Source organism: Chenopodium album, chromosome 12 (assembly GCF_948465745.1).
Source record: "Chenopodium album chromosome 12, dcCheAlbu1.1, whole genome shotgun sequence".
Classification (NCBI taxonomy): domain Eukaryota; kingdom Viridiplantae; phylum Streptophyta; class Magnoliopsida; order Caryophyllales; family Amaranthaceae; genus Chenopodium; species Chenopodium album.
The window spans coordinates 32454826-32470991 of NC_137845.1; positions in this window are offsets into that span (position 1 = coordinate 32454826).

Below are 16166 nucleotides of genomic sequence, written 5' to 3' on the forward strand. Positions count from 1 at the left end.
TGCAAAGAATCTAATGTGGACATTTTTGACCAAAACTTAATGTGCAAAATATGCAAATTTTAACCTGAGAAATTAGGCTTTGAACCTACCCACTCCACCAGTAATTAGGAGTACAATGCGTTATTTGTGTGGTCGGCCATATAAGTAATCCCTATAGCATTCACAAAATAACTCTATTAGTATAATATTGTTAGAGTAATCGTTTATAATACTTTTTGAGTAACTCTATAACATTAACAGAGTAAACCTTATATTACTAAGTAACCCTATGGTGGTTGGCTATACCATGTGATCAGTCACATATAAATGTTAGTGTAAAGAGTAGTGATAATGGAATCCAACTCAACATAATTAGTGAAATTTTAATATTGTATTAGTCATAGATAAGCTTCCTAGTGGGTAATGTAGCTTTGAAGAATCATATAAGGTCATGTTTAGGGTAAAAAATACCCCAATTACGTGATCCAATCCTAGAGAGACATGTGGCTTAAATAAAAAGGCAACAGGTGTCCCTATAGGAAGATGACACGTGTCAATAATGAGAGCACCTGACAAGAGAATGAGGAATGAAGGCCTCCTTACATTAGGAGGCCCAAGATCCTAGACCGCCGCAAAACGGCGCCCCCAGGGGACACGTGCCCTCTCCTGATTGCGCCGCCAATCAAAGCACGCCATCCTAGCTAGGTCACTAACCCTAAAGGGGCATCATTTCCCACCCCTATAAATACCCTAATTATTTATGACGAGAGGGGTGGATTTAAGACATAACATTTAATAGAGCATAAAATCAGCTCAAACTTCTCTCTACTTTCTCTCTCTAGCTTTTCGAATTCCGATTACTAACTTAACTTTCGGAGGCGAATATTCCGGCAACAAAATATTCGTGTTTGCAAGTGTTTGAGCCATTCTGTCCGTGGAGCGCGACCAGTATCCCAAGGGATTCCAAAAAACCCCCAAACATTTGGCGCCGTCTGTGGGGATACTCGTCCGTTATGGCAACAGATGGTCAGACACCTAATGCAGGTCCTTGTCCTGGTGAGGACAGACATGTATGTAGAGGATATAGTTGCAACAATCAATTATAGTTATCCTCTGATCGCTTCATTTCATGCGGCCGAGGATCCTCCATTAACTGCTGGTTCACTTAAGCTCGCCTTGAGCAAGCTCCGAAGGGAGCTTGAGGGTAAGATGCCTTCTTCTTCTAGGCTACCGCCCAGAAGAGGAGGAGAGGGCATTCAAAAGAAGACCCAGAGCAAGGTAGTCAATGCTGAAGACGCTGGGAATACCCCATTCCGCCGACATGAACGTTCGCCGACGATGCCGCGGACGGATATGTCTAGGCTCCTCGAGAAAACGCAGTCGGCTGGGGGGCAGACCAGACAGCCTCCGAAGGAGATAACTGAGCCTTCTCGGCGTTGGAAGGATGCAAGGGAGTACATACGGCATAAGCAGCACGAACGAATAACCTATTCGGACACCGCCTCTACGCCAACTATGTCGGATGATTTCTCAAACCATACCCCCTCCAAGCATACCAGCTCGGTCGGGACCAGTAGGAGTCAAGCTCAAACTCCCATTCCAATTCAACCATTTCATATCAGACGCCCCAGAATTTCAATGCATTTTTGCCACCTAACCCCCCTGTCTTTGGACAATATGGGCAATATTGCCAGCCATTCGACCAGGCAGCCTACCTGGCCAGACCGACGGCTCAACCTCAGCCCATTGATTGGCAAATGCGCTTGTTAAATCTAGGTGACAAGCCGCCTCCGTTTTCTCAGGATATTCTTAACTCCCCCAACCAGCAAAGGTTAAAAGTGTACTTGTGTGGATGATGCCACATGGTGCAGGTGCTTCCCGGCCACCTTTAAGGGCGTGGCGCAGGGCTGGTTTAATAGCCTGCCGGCCGGGTACATCAACTGCTTTACCACTCTCAGTCTATTGTTTGTTGGAAACTTCTCGTACAATATTCCCCCAAGGAAAACCAGCCTGAACTTGGCAACGATCATCCAAGGAAAGATTGAGGGGTTACGTTGATACATCCAAAGGTTCAATCAAGAGAAAGCCTAAATTCATAATCTGCCGGACGAAATGGCCTATTCTGAATTTCTCCGGGGATTAAGGCACAATGGTTTCAAGTTTGATCTGGTCAGGAAAAAGGTTCGGACGTACGTAGGCGTGCTGCGAGAGGCCGAAGCCTACATTGAAGCATCAGATGTTTGCTCCCTAACTAAAGCAGAACAACCGGCCAAGGGAGCTGAGAAGAAGAAACCTTCTTAACAAGACTCGGCCGGGAAGAAAAAAGAAGGAAACGGCAAACGAAAGGAAGTCTGGGTGGCCTACAGCCATCAGACGAAGTCAAAAAAGGCCAAGACGTACGAGCCTCAGTATGATTTCAACAAGGATTGTTACTCAATCCTAATGGAAATCAAAGATAAATTTGAGTTTGAGAAGCCCCAACCGCTGAGAGGCTCGGCTCAATACCGCAACAAAAACAAGTACTGTCATTACCACAAGAACGTGGGACATGACACAAATGAATGTATTAATTTGAAAAAATTGCTGGATAAACTGGCCGAAAAGGGCATGTTGAATTCGTACGTCTTGAATTCAAAATTCATGTATACTCGGACAGACAACAAATCCGAGAAGAAAAAGCACAATGACAAAGAAGATGATGGGAATAGCACTGATTTTAGTTTTGTGGCCGTCATATTAGGCGGCTTTACCGTAGGCGGCCCTACCATGAAGGGAATCAAGCAGGACGTTAAGAAGTTGGGCAATGTGATGCATGCGGAGGGGGTGAAGGACGAGCCCTTCTCGGAGGTGATGGTCTACGAGGAAGACCGAGGCGAGATATAGGCCCCTCACAATGTGATAAGAGGAAAATGTAGGTCGTTATCTACCTCTCCCTAGAGCCAAACTTAATTTGTAAACACTTGACCAACCTAATATAAGTATATGGTAAGTCAAGGGTCGAACCCAAAGGAATGAATAGGAACGATGCTATAGCCTATGTCAAGCTAATTCGAAGAATATAAATGGTTGTGGTTGGTAACTAAGATGTCAAAAGGCTAGACAAATTGAAGAATTCAATTTGCTAAACACTAGGGATATAGGTTCCACATGCAAGCTCAATGATTATGCTAATTTATAGATCACTCAATCGATTCAACATCACAAGGGACAAACAAAGTTGCAATCAAAGGAATCCAAAAGCTATCTCCTATAAGCCAAGCTAGGGTTCACTATGAATGGCTAACAAGGAAAATCACAATCAAGTTCAATCAATTAAAGCAATTCTCAAATCAAGGGTTCATGTCATTGAAATTTGCAATGCAATCTAGATTAATCTTATAGGTTGATCACTCCTAGTTTAATTAATCACATGCACAACTATGTCAACCAATTTAATTGCAACATTCAAATCAATTTAGCATCATCAACTAGCAAAAATCATCAATCAAGCATGCTTCCCCTTCTCCCTAGCAACTAAACTACTCACTAATCATGGTGAAATTAAGGAACAAAACAAATTCAATTAATTTCATATTCATTTAAAGATTAATCAAAAGAAAATCAATCAATCAACAAATTCTAGAGCAAGTAAAGTAATCTCAATCAAAATTCAAGAAACTAGAAAGAATTGCATTAAAAGTAAATCAAAGGAAAGAAATCTTACTAACTTTCATTGAATTGAAGAAGGAATTTCAAGATCAAATTGAAGTCTAAGATCAAATTCAAGTACAAACAAGTAAATCTTAAGTTTCTCTCTGTACTATTTCTGGAAAATTCTCTCTCTAGTACAAAAGTTAAGTTGTCATAAAAAAGAAAGTCAAAAGCTATAAATAGAAAAATCGAGCGAAGGGGGCTGCACAGGGCCGTGCGCACGCACAGACCAGCCGCGCGCGCGCACCCCTGTGTGGTGCATGAGGCCTTGGCTCCTTCGCTTGCTTGATCAAACTCCGCACTCCCGAGCATCCCCATCATTAGTGCACTCAAGATGATGCCCGCGAACAAGGCAGTCCCAAAATGAGCAAATTGACTTGATTATTCACCTACAAAACACAACTAAAACAAAGAGAGAAAGCATAACAAAATAAAACTAAAACTAAAACTATGAATTATCAACTAAAAATATGAAAATCTCGTAAAAACTAATCGAGAACCAAAGTGAATTATAAAAATGGAAAATCAAATAAAACTAAGAGAATTATATGAAAATGATGAAAGAAAATAAAGAAAATGAATCTAAATCTTATTCTTTTGAGCGCCATAAACGACGCTCATCAAATTCCCCCAAGCTAAACTTTTGCTCGTCCTCGAGCAAAACAAAATCAAACCCAAGGGAAAATGATGACACTATTCAAGCAAAGAAAGAAACAAGAAAACTAGAGAAAATGAGAATATACACTAACTCACTTTCATAGGAATCACAGTCAATTTTAGCAACTAAAGACAAGCCATTTAAACCCCTAGATCTAGAGGAGGAGTGATGCTCTCGTAAAGGTTTCCAAAGAGGTTAACCTATAACTCTTTTTATTAAAAGGGAGGCAAAGCATAAGAAAAGAAAAGAGAAAGTTTAAAACCTTGAAAAGAAAATAAATGCTTATACAATGGACTTTTGCACATGATCAAAGCACGAAGGATACCAAACTTTCTAAAACAACAATGGTAAGCACGTTCTAAGATATCGAGGGTTAATTGAAACATAGGGCATGCTAAGCGTAGAGAACTAATGAGGCGCAATCCACTTTCATCCCAACCAATCTAACCGCGTTCTCCCTAATGGCTTCAAATCTTCCCTTAGTAAGCGTCTCTATGGTTCCTCGAAGGAACCGAAAAAGGATAGAATTTGAGGGTTCTCGACATCTTGACCTTGCATCCCTTTTCCTTAGGCTATAACTCATAATGCCCTCCCTCGGTATATGACTCAGCCTCTAGGTCGAAAGGACTTTCCCAAAGGTTGTAACGTAAGGGCAAAAGGTTAGGGGTAGGCTTAAAATTTAGAATTTGGTGGTACACCTAGGTTATGAAGCAAAGATTGGCCACACCTCGACACCAAAACCCAGAAGTCACCAAACAGAAACAAACTAATACCCCCAAGCTTATTCAAAGCTATATCCACAAGCATATATACAAAAAGCGTAAACGCTTCTCCCCCAAGCTAAAAGGAAGCATTGTCCTCAATGCTTGAAAAGGGAAAAGAGTCACATCAAACTCTTTTTTGAACTTTTTCATTTTCACTCCTTTTTTTTTTTTAATTTTCATTTTATCAAAGCAATTGTCCTCGCCTCTTTTAACTTTGGACGACTTTTTCAATTTTTTTGCATTTGCCATTATTCACAATATATACAAAAGACGAGCTTGCTTACAAATAAAACCAATATCCAACCTTTAGACCACAAACTCCAAAAACATGACCATTTGCTTCACAAAAACCAAGAATGGAACAAAAAGAAACAAAAAGGCTTAAAGTTCTAAAGATGTGGCTTGAAAAGAAGGGGAAAAGGCTCAAATGGTTAACAAGATGGAAAATGTAAGCCCAAAAACTAAAAAGAAAGAAGAAAATCCTAGAAATGAAAAATTACCACCCCGAAAAATTGCCTTTGTCCTTCCTAGTTGGTTCAGTCTCGTGTTTGAGAATTATGAGTCAAGCTTCAAGATTAGGTATGCAAATGCGAAGGATCCATGCCGCACAATCAAAAATGATGAAGGCTTGAAAAAGAAAAATCCTCACACGATTGTAGCAAAAACTTACTAAAGTTGTCAAATCTACCAAAAGTAGCAACTCCGTCTTACCATAAACCAAAAGAATCCGGCTTCAAGGCCCCAAAAGGTCTAAACCGCTACCTTAGCATACCCTATCCTAGAGTCAACCAAAGATACTCTCAAACCGTGCAAACCATTGTATTTAGGAAGAAAAATAGCCAACGTGCAAGTTCAAGTGGTACTAAGTCCAAAGTAAAAGCAAAAAGATGAAGAAAGAAAAGCAATGCCTCAAAAATATTTTATTCATATTCACAAAAAGAAGGTTTGTTAGTTTTTTTTTTTGGTTTTTTTTTTTTATTTATTTTTTTTATTTTTATTATGGGAAGAAAAGAAAAGGACTAAAAACAAAATAAAGAGAACAAGGGATAAAAAGAAAACAAAAGAATAAGAAAAGGAGAAAAGGAAAACATGAAGGAAGAAGAAAACCAAAAGAAAAGGAAAAAGAAGAAAAGGGAAATGAAATGAAAAATAGAAAAGTAAAGGAGAAGTAGAAAGCAATAAGGAAGTAATGCTAACACACATAAACCCAATCAACAAACAAGTGAACATTCGGTCACAACGCCAATGTTCCCAAACACACTAGGGTGTTAAAAGCAAACAACCTCGAACCATTCAACTCCTCCTAGAACTAATCCTAGACTAAGCAATCAAGAAAAGAAAAAGAAGAGAAAAAGAAAGATCTCACCGGGCGCCAAAGCTATTGCACATTAAACAAGGCAAAAGAGCACCTTTATGAATCATCGAAATCCAAAGCATAAGCAATAGAGCAAGGTGAGAAATAAAAACCTATATACAAAAGAAAAGAAGAAAAGAGAAAATAAAATGCATGAAAATAAAGAAAAAGCAAGTAATAATAGCAGCAAGAATCAGAATCATTAGAGTAAAGTAGTATCAGGAGACAAGAAATCAGACATTCATCATCAGGAATCATCATAACAGAGACATAGAGAAACTCAGCGGACAACGATCAGCGAAACAAGCAACAAAAACCAATAACCGGGCAGAGAAATCAGGAGAAATACAACATCATCATTATAAAACCAAAAGACAAAGAGATTAATACCAGAAGCATAGGAGACCAGGAATGAACTATAAAAGCAAGGGGGGAAACGGTGAAGCATAGAAACAAATGACATAAAGCACCCCCAAGCTTAAACTGGACTACCCCACCCCCCCCCCCCTAAATCTAAACCTAAAGATATATAGGCAACAGAGAGATATCATATAAAGCACATAAGAAGGGGGGGGGGGGTGGCCATGGTAGTATCACTCCGCACTATGGTAAGGGGTAGAATGAGAACTCCCCTCACTGGTCTCCATCATATGACTAGAGCTGGCCATCTCGCTCACGTCCATGGGAGCCTTACCCTTTAACCTACCTTCCCTCCTAGCTCAATCAACCTCAAAATAATGAGACCAATCATCTAAGACCGGCTCACCCGCCCTACCCCACCTTCAAAAAGTCTCGGGGTCCGGAAAGGGCGAAGGATTAGCCGGATCATATGTATAATCACAACCACCGGGCCGCCGATAGTCGTAAGTGACCGGGGTGGTGCCTATGCTAGGATTAGGGTGAACATGAGGGCCCTCCCAATAATGATAGCAAGGCCGAGGACTAACGGTAGGATCAAAAGGCTCCCATTGAGGGATAGGTCCTTGTTGGACCGGGAGATACGGGTAATTCACATAGGGCTCGATCTCCCCCCTCCGAACATGCAAATCGTAGAATTGATTTGTATGATAGTCATAACCAAGATTAGGGGTTTGCATAGAAGGCATAGAATATAACACATTAGCAATAAAATCAAGCCTAGCATGAATGGTTGAAAAATCAAAAGTAGAAGGAGTAGGAGATGGGGAAGGAATAGGCGTACCTTCCGGTTCAACCGTGGGAATAGGTTGAACATTCGATGAGAAAGCATTGGTTGAGCGGCCTCTTGTATGATTCGTCCTTCATCGAATAGAAGGATCAATATCTCACACCGGAGGCCTCCAAGACAAGGAATCTTTCTCTTTTGGTCGGGTAGTTGCCTCTTTGCATGGGATTAAGAACCATTCTTTAATCCGGGAAACTTTCCAAATGAAAACATCATCCTTTCTAGTACGATCGAGGAACTTTTGGTTCACAAGGGCGGAGATGTTGAGGAAATGAGAAGATGATTTTTCTCGAGGATCAATAATTGGGGGAAGCTCAGTTAAAAAAGTCTTATAGTCGTCATTGATGCAAAGAGCTAGGATAGAAATCATCCCTCCCAATTGGATGCTCCCGGATAGGCTAACTCCATCACGGATATCCAAGAATCGATTGATCAAATGCTCCGTGAAATCCACTAGCTCAATCTCAAAGTCGTTTTGTTCGGCTATCCACAACCAACAAAGCTCTTCTCGGGAGATAGCTCCCAAAGAGTCCTTGGAGCAACGAGCGTAAGTGAGGAGACGGTTGAAATACCGCATAGCCAGATGAATCATGGAAGCGGTTTTGGAATTTTGAGGCTCATACTTTCCACCAACGTTGCTCATTATATCCATAGTCATTTGCCATTTTACTATGCGCCTGATAGATACAATGATCCGCGTCCTCGGCCCATGGAAACTTGAAGTACGAACATAGTTGAGAATCCGTCAATGAGTGATCATGATTGAAAAGTTAGAAAGTCAAAATCCTTGAAGAATCTTCACCCGGTTCTCGGACTACTTCAAGAGAAGAAAGAAATTCATAGGTCATCCTAGCATAAGTAGGGGCGCTCAAATCCAAGAACTCTAAAAGATCAAGGCCCTTTGCAAGAAGCCGAACGTCCTCATCCATGCCGAAAAACTTGGTTGTTGCTTGATCGTAGAATCTTGTTGGTCTTAGCTTCCGCTTGGATAGACGCTTGAAACGATCCAAATGTGATTCTTTAGAAAATTCAAAGCCGTATGTCTCTTCTACCTCGGGTGGAGGTGGAATAACATGCCTAGGTTTGTTTGAACTTGATCTTGCCCGCTTCTTGTGACGGATTGGAGCTATCTCCAAGAAGGAAAACAACTCATGAGCAAATCTTTACATTTGTCATATTTCAATAATAAGCATAAGTAATTGCTCAAGAATCAAGCACAAATGCAATTATCTCAAAATAGAAACAAGAGATGGCTACATATGAACAATGCCATTAATATAAATCATGAATTTGAAGCAAGTAGGCATGGATTAAAGGCAAAATTGAACATAAGAGACCAAATCATGAATCAAATTGAGCAAAATAATCTTAAACATTGAATTATCAAAGTAATAAAACCATCATAAAGAATACCCATGAGAGAGAAAATGACCAACAATGGTGAATCAAGGAATCAAGCAAGGTATACAAATGCATCATGAAAAAGCTTCAATTTGACATCCAATAACATCATTCAATCACAAATTACAAGCTAAAATAACCAACAATGGAGTTCTACCATGAAAGCAAAAACAAGGGTTTCAAGCTTGAATAATGAGGAAGAAGATGACTAGAAAATAAGAAATTATACCTCAATGAAGCCTTGAATTACTTGAAAATTGCCCAAAATGAAGATTTAAGAACAAATAGGACACCCAAAGACAAGTTCCAAACCTCAACACAAAGCTTTAAAATTCGAAAAATAACCCAAAAATTTCGAAATTGGGTTCGAAAATCTGGAAATTTTTTTGGTTAAAATTCGAAAATGTGATGTGTTTAATGTAATTTGTGATGAATTGAAATGAAAAGGGATTAAGTTGCTTGATTTTCAAAGATATTGAAGGGGTTGAAAAGAGAAAAAAGGGTATAGGGATGAAGGAGTAGTCGGGGAGAGAGAATGGAGAAATAAGGGGGTGTGTTTTTGGGGTTAAAAGGGGGCGCTGAACGCACCTGGCTGCTGGCGACGGTGCGTGCGCACCAGCAATAGCAAGGGGGGGTTTGGCGCGAGGCTTGGGGCTGCAAAATTGGCCAAAAACGCTGCCTACTTGGTGCGTGCGCACCAGGTAGGGGCTGGGGGGGCTGGTTCTCGCTTGAGACGCACCAAAAGCAGGCCAAAATTCTGACCCCTGTAGTGCGGGCGCGCAGGGATGGGGTGCGTGTGCACTAAGGGGGTACGGGAATAGTTCAAAAACCGTCAAATTTTGTCAAAGTTAGTGAAAATTTCTGACCCCTTTGGTGCACGCGCGTAACCTATGGTGCGCGTGCACCAAGCAAGAATATTTCGACCATGAATATACTCTCGTGTTTGCATAATGAGATAGTTGAAAGCGCATTCGAAAAAGAGTAGAAAATCAATAAAAATGCAAACATGAGAGCATAAAACCCCAACAAGCTTTTCCACCTAAACTTAACCAAACCTCGTGAAATCTTGAAGTAACATCAAAATTGTTGGAAATTTTCTTCGATCCAATCTCATAGTACCTAAAACAAGAGAACAAAAAAAAATAAAGAGAAATAAGAGAAATTCTCAAGGATAAAAGAAATATAGAAAATCGTAAAATGAAAAGAAAAAGGTTAGAAAACCGGGTTGCCTCCCGGGTAGCGCTTGTTTATCGTCATAGCTCGACGTCCTCCACCAATTAAGGTGGTAGTTGGAGAAGCAATGAGTGAACAAGGCCAACAAAAGCATCGTCTAAATACTTCTTGAGACGATGGCCATTGACTTTAAAGTAAATCTTAAGCTTCTCTCTGTACTATTTCTGGAAAATTCTCTCTCTAGTACAAAAGTTAAGTTGTCATAAAAAAGAAAGTCAAAAGCTATAAATAGAAAAATCGAGCGAAGGGGGCTGCACAGGGCCATGCGCACGCACGGACTAGCCACGCGCGCGCACCCCTGTGTGGTGCACGAGGCCTTGGCTCCTTCGCTTGCTTGATCAAACTTCGTGCTCCCGAGCATCCCCATCATCAGTGCACTCGAGATGATGCCCGCGAACAAGGCAGTCCCAAAATGAGCAAATTGACTTGATTATTCACCTACAAAACACAACTAAAACAAAGAGAGAAAGCATAACAAAATAAAACTAAAACTATAAATTATCAACTAAAAATATAAAAATCTCGTAAAAACTAATCGAGAAACAAAGTGAATTATATAAATGGAAAATCAAATAAAACTAAGAGAATTATATGAAAATGATGAAAGAAATTAAAGAAAATGAATCTAAATCTTATTCTTTTGAGTGCCATAAACGACGCTCATCACACTGACCCTATGGTGTTTTTCATGAAGGTAGCTAACTTTAAGGTTGGCCTGGTGCTAGTTGATACTGGCAGCTCGTCCGACATAATCAGCCTAGGATGTCTGAAAAATTTGAAGTTTCCAAAAGATGCCCTCTAGGATATCTCCCATCCGCTTGTTGGATTTGGTGGGAGTATCACTCACCCGGTCGGACAAATTGATCTACCTGTCCGATTTGGGAAGAAGGGAGAAGGAAGGGACATGGTCGTCCGCTTCTTGGTGGTCAAGGAGCTTGTTTCGGGTGTTTTTATGTCCCTTGGGAGAGTTACAACTTGAAGACTGGATTCGACAAGGGCGCCTGCAAAACAAACGGAGCTCCGAATGGTTGGAGGTCCACCTCCGAAGATTAAGTTAGTACGGATTCAGAGAAAAATGTGCGAAAAGTAAGTATCTTCTCGTATTCCGAGATCGGGTGTTTTCTGTTTTCGAGAGCAATAAATGTCCTAATGATTAAGACCTTCCCCCCATTATTGGGGGAATCTCCCTATTTATAGGGTCCTAGAAAAGGGTGCCCTTTCCTAGGGTTTGATGACCTAGGAATTAGGGCAGCGCCGTTTTGCGGCTACATTGGGATTTGGGCCTTGAAGGCAGCCATTTCCCAGGTGCCATATCTGTATGACACGTGTCAGGATATGGGGAGTCCATTTGGACGCCTCTTGGGGCGACACGTGTCACACGCTCATTGGGCCACTTGGCGGGGTATAAATACCCAATTCATTTGCCCCTCATAGGGGTGACGTGGCTCGCCACGTGACGCCTGTGACAGGTGTCGGCCTATCATTGGCCGGATTTTCACTTTTTACTGTTTGGGGAATCTAGGGTATTACCCTAGGTTTTCACCCCTTCTCTAAATAGGGGTTGAATTTTCTTTGGATTCACACTTGCATGAATCTTGAGAGAATCTTGAATCTTTGACTTTCAAAGACTTGACTTCTTCTTGACAGCATCCGACACTTGGTCGTTCGTCCGCCTGTTTTAGCAGACTTCCAGACCAAGCACCTCTAGTACCTTCTTATAAGGTAACCGCCTGATCCTTTCTTTATTTTATTTTTGCATTTTTCTTTTTCCATGGTTTCCCAAACGCACCCGACACAACCTAGGTTAGCGATCAGCTGGTCACTAGGGACGGCTGAATTTAGAACTAGGAGTGCCGAATGCTCGTTCGAGGACTCTGCTTTGAGAACTTTTCCAAATCCGATAGGGTCTGTGCCCCTACAGGACACCATGGCAAGAACCAAACAAACTAGTCAGATGTATAGAGCAGATGGTTCTTGGTACCATTCGGAGAGTTCTACAGTCTATTTAGAAGGCTCCATTAGGGCGCCTGTCTCTGAGGTTCGCCAGGACCCTCCTAGCAACGTTAGTACCCCGAGCTCCTCAATTCTGGAGGAGTCGGATGATGAACATCAAATCCCTAGGCCGAGTGAATCGGTGCTGGATGTAGAAATGGGGGAGGACACTGTTGGCACTAGTCAGCAGGCCCCTAGTTCCGAGGAAGATTCTGATGATGACTCAGGGTCATCATCCTCTGACAGCGCCTCCATTGACTCGGAGGAGGCGCGCTCAAAATTAGATACTGCTAGAGAATCCCTATCAGCGGATAGGGGAGAAGGATGGGCAGAGCCGTCCACTTTGCGCCGGCTGGAACGTGTTCCCTATTATTTGCACGTTCCCAAGGGCAGGCGGGAGAAGATGACGGTAGATGTTGGAAAGTTCATCTTCAATCATGTCATGGGACATGAATTTCTTTTGTCCGTGCCGGATGCTGAGGACACAGTCGTCTGGCCAGAGAAGGCCAGCTATGGCGACCAGTGCTTCCGCTTCTATGAGGCAGCCATACAGGTTGGTCTGCGCTTCCCTCTCCATCCGACAGTGGAGAGGATTCTTGAAGGATACCAACTGGGTATCTGAAAACTAGCCCCCAACTCTTGGGTAAATATTTTGGGCTACCTTGCTGCCTGTGAGATGCTAGAGGTGGACCCCAGCTTTGAGGCATTCGCTCATATGCACTATCTGAGCAAGACTCCCCATTCAAGTGGGACAGGCTGGTTTACCCTTACTAGCCATAAGGGGTTTCTGATGACGCTGGGGAAAGAGAACAAATGGAAGGATTGGAGAACAAAGTTCTACATAGTCTCTTCCCTAGACTTTCAGCGAAACAGGCGGTACAACCGCTGGAACAAGGAACCTCCCCTCCTTGCTGGGAAGAAAGCCCTGTCGCCTGTCCCATTGCAGGCGCAGGAGCAAATATTTTATCAAGGCCTTTTCGGTGGCCGTTCGAACCAATGAGGAAACAGCGGTGAAGGAGGTAACTCCACAGAGCTACATTCCCCGTCACGAGTGGCTATCGGACGGGACGTATCTGGCCGCCTGCGGTCTTAGTTCTGAGAGGCCGAGAGGTAGTAGGCTGTTTGGATTTACTTTCCTTACCTGCTCTTGATGATCTTTATTCTTGTCTGAGTTTCTAACTCTTTATTATTGCATTGTGCAGGCGAAGCAATGTCAAAACTCTCGGCCAACAAAAAGCGGGCTGCACATTCTGCAGCCTTCTACCGTTCGTCCCTTTTGGGCAAACGGTCGAATGAGGAGCAACCGTCAGGCGGAACTCCTAAGGTGAAACATATTCCTTTCTTTTAAACTTAATCTTTCTGCTCCCTAAAAATATTTTGAAGGAAATGAAGTCACAGCTAACATGTGAACTCTTTGCAGGATGGCTCGTCCAAGCCTTCTCCCTCCAAACAACCAGATCCGAAGCTACAAAAGCAGTCGGGCGGCGATGTCAGCACTTCTGGCAAGAGCCAGAAGCACATTGCGTCCAAACCAAAGAAGGGCACCGGCGCCTCCACCCTACTTAAGCCATCCATGAAGCCGGATGCTCCTCAGGGAGTATCGAAGAGTGGCAAGCCACTCAATGCTGCTATCGGCTCGGCAGCAGGCGGCAACAGAGCCGCCAGGGGGGAGGAGGAAGGTACTATCATTCGGCCAAACTCCCATTTATTTGATCGAATAACACTTGCCGTAAAGGGAACTGGCTTTTCTGGATTTTAACTTAACTTATATTGCTTGATTTGACAGAAGTTCTAGAGAGGCCGACTGTCCTATAGTTGGCCAAACAGATGCTGAGGGTGCTTGAGCCCAAAGACAAGGCGTCTGTTAGAGGATTCGGCCCCCTCAACCTCGACGCCATCTTGGCGCTTCTTTGTGAGGTAGGATACTTATGATTTTATCGTGAACAATGAGTATAGCCGCTTGATACTGACCATACTCACAGTTGGCCGAGTGCAGGCTATACTGCGCATGAACGGGCTTAAAAAGCCAATCCTTGAAAAGTCCAAAGAAGTAACGGCTGCTAAAGCTCGGGCCGCCTCCTCCTTAGACACTGATCAGTTTGAGATTGCCCATAATGAACTACTTACACTTGATATAATGTATTCCCAGGCGTCGGCCAATCTGCAGGTCAAGAAGGACTTGGATGTAGCGAGGGGGCGGGTAACCGAGCTCCAAAATGAGGTCAAGGACCTCAAGGCCAAGTTGGAACCCCTTGAGGAAGCGGACAAGAAGGCGGACCGCCTGCAGGGGCAGGTTGAAAAACTCAAGGGCCGGCTGCAAAACCAAGAGACTCAGCTCAGGTCTAAATACAAGTCCTTGGATGAGGAAGAGAAAAAGGACCTAGTCAAACAAATGATGGAGGACTATGAATCCATCATGCGGATGACCTGGGAATCATTACAGTCAGGCTCTGACTACCAAATTTGGAAAGCCAAGTTTGACGTAGACAATGATGAGTTTAACGACCGGCTCATGAAGCAGGCGGAGGAGGCTGCGGCTGCCAGGGGCAATTAGGAGAACGATTCCTCAGATGAGTCGTCCTCAGGGGATGACGAGGATTAGGAAGAGGGTGAGAAAAATGAGGAGCAGTCGTCGGAGGATGAGGCGGCTGCCAATACTGGAGACCTCCCCTGATTTTTTAAGCATATTGGTGTCTTTCTGCGGCCGAGTGGTCAAGTGTTTTGTTTTTCCGGCCTGCGTGCCGAGTAATTATGTATCTTTACTGTAGACACCCATTTGTGTCTCCCCAAAACAAAACCCAGTGATGAATACCTTTTGCGTCGAATAATAATCGAATAAGGTGAAAGTGTGAAAGGTCAGGTGTTGCGGTTAGTTTTATTAAAAATTCTTTCTTTCTGTTTTCGAAAAACAACTCTATTTTATGAAAACAGCCAATCCAGTTTAGTTTGGTCCACGACAAGGGTCAAACAATTGTGTAGTTGGATGGGGCCTGCAAAGAGCTTTCCAACGATATATTATAAGCCCAATTCCGATGAATAATAAGGAAGTTATGGCCAAAATACTAAACTGGGCCCGGTTTGATCTTTACATGCGGCCCGATGATCTAGGGGAGGGCCCAATGTTAATTATTATTCCTAAAGTTATTAGAATTAATTATAGTCTTCTAGAATTCTCTAGAAGGTTCTCTTAAGTCCTAATAACACTAGAATTAATAATTATATTTTGATAAGTTTTATTTGGAATAAAATATTATTTTATGAAAAATACGATTTCAGTTTTCATACGGATTTTGCAAGTCAATTTTGATTGATAAGTGGACTCCGTGTTTGAAAGCGCGTAGGAATCCAGGCTGTCGCCACGCGACAAGCCTTGTCACGACGCGACAGAGCTTGTCGCCAAGCGACAAGTTGGTTTTGCGGCGACAGTGTGGAGTTTTATTCCATATCAAATTCTACCTATTTTCGGATTGTTTTCTTATAAATAGGGTCTTGAACCTCCGTTTTTATTCATCAATTATCATCGATTCTCATCTACAATCATCATCTCTCTAGCTTTTCACAAACAAAATTCCGCATACACGAGATCTAGAAACACCTAGCCGAGTTCGAAGTTGCCTTCGCCCTAGACATGAAAGGTTATAATTTCTGAGGGTTTGGTCCCAAAATCTCTCTTTCAATTTTACGAACACAGAAAGCTGCTGAGGCATGTAGGAACTGGCGTCTAGAAAACAGAGCCTGTCGTCGAACATATGGCTCTGTCGCCAGGCGACAGGGCTATATAGCGGCGACAGTCTCTGTTGGCTGGCGCTGCGTTCTTCCAATACCGAACCAGAAATATGAGTTCTAATTTTGACCAATTTTAGCACTGTTGGCTCGATTCTACTTCCTGAT